Source organism: Pseudophryne corroboree, chromosome 1 (assembly GCF_028390025.1).
Source record: "Pseudophryne corroboree isolate aPseCor3 chromosome 1, aPseCor3.hap2, whole genome shotgun sequence".
In the NCBI taxonomy this organism is placed as follows: Eukaryota; Metazoa; Chordata; class Amphibia; order Anura; family Myobatrachidae; genus Pseudophryne; species Pseudophryne corroboree.
In genome coordinates, this window is record NC_086444.1 from 1,099,688,906 (window position 1) to 1,099,690,419 (window position 1,514).

General features: G+C 40.6%; 1 pseudogene; it reads left to right on the forward strand.

Annotated features, from left to right (window-relative positions):
- Positions 1–712: 712 nt before the first annotated feature.
- Positions 713–831, forward strand: LOC134949135 (5S ribosomal RNA; annotated as a pseudogene).
- Positions 832–1,514: the final 683 nt, after the last annotated feature.

Sequence of the window (1,514 nt, forward strand, 5' to 3'; positions counted from 1 at the left end):
TTATTCACATGGCTGATGTTCCCAGTGAATGAGTACAGCATTTTTGCTTAATTCTCTGTTTATGCACATTAAGAAATACTATCTTTTCATGTATTTAATGCAATAGGGACAGGTGTTGTGCGATCCCGCACTTAGTCTGCCCTAGGCAGTTTCCAACTGTGTGTATCATGTTTGTGTTCCTCTAAGGGAATGCCACTTAGGGGATTGTTTCATGGGTGAACTATCTTATGTCAAAAAAAGCAACAATCGTTGTTGACAGTAATATACTTTGCCACAGTCACAAGTGACTTTGAAGGTTATTTCAGGTTTTTTCAGTGTATCACACAAGTTCTTTGGTTCTAAAATACTACTAGGGTCTGTTATGTATAAGTAACCTGCCTGGCTATCCGTCACAGTTACTAGGATCCATCAGTATTCAAACAACATAGGTGACCGAAAGGGGATTTATAGCAAGTAATTCTATTGTTTATTTCAATATCTCCTTCACCCCACAACTATTTTCCTACTCCTCTACCTTCTGTGAACTCTCATCCACGATTCTGGTGAGCGTGTCCCCCCAGGGACGCGTCTCGCCAGTCTAACGTGGACAGCAGATTCACACCTACCTGACTGCGATTATCTTTTCTTCTCATTAGTCCCATTATTCTTTTCTTGAGGAGGAACCAATCCTTCCGTTTCGGTGCACTCTCATTGGTGGTATAGGGTCAGTTCTTTCTACGACCATACCCCTACGTTCACGCCCAATCTCGTCCGATCTTGGAAGCTAAACGGAGGTGGGCTGGGTCAGTACCTAGACAGGCGACTGCTAGGGAATACCCGGTGAAGTAGGAAGACTCCCTTCCCTATAGAAACAACACCAACAGCAGTATCACCACTTACTCTCAATCTTACTACCTCTTGATCCTTTAGTCGTCACAATTTATTCATTTATCCAAAATATTGGCAAACTATTAGAATTGTTAATTAGTGTGTGGGCTCTTCCACTCACAAATTTAACCCTATTTAGGGCCGCATTAATACAAACACAGTTTGTACAGATCTTTGGCAAACGGAAGCAGCTTAAGATGTAGCTATCTTCCGATATGCATTTATCCAGGCATAATTAAGATCTGAACATTTTACAAATTTTGGGAGACACACTTTCCATATGACATATCAATAGCTACTTATGTTTAATTTGTCTTGTAGAGTTCTCATGTATTTTAAAGAGCAGAATTAAAAGACTACGTTATCAATTTTTAGGCACATCACTTATCGATTAACACTTACATAATTTTACAAGAGTGCGCCCAAACAAGAGTCATACTTTTCTCCTTGTGCATTTACGTCTGTGCGTCTGTGTGCCTATGCTGCCTGCCTTTCCCAGCATGCTATGTGATTGATACAAGGATCACATGATTGTTTTGGCTCTCTGAGATCATTGCAGAATCTCACCTTTTGTAATGAGATAAGAGGAAAGAGTTGAAGAGATATGACAGTCATTTCCAGTTCAGTGTGTTAGCCCTGGGCCTAGT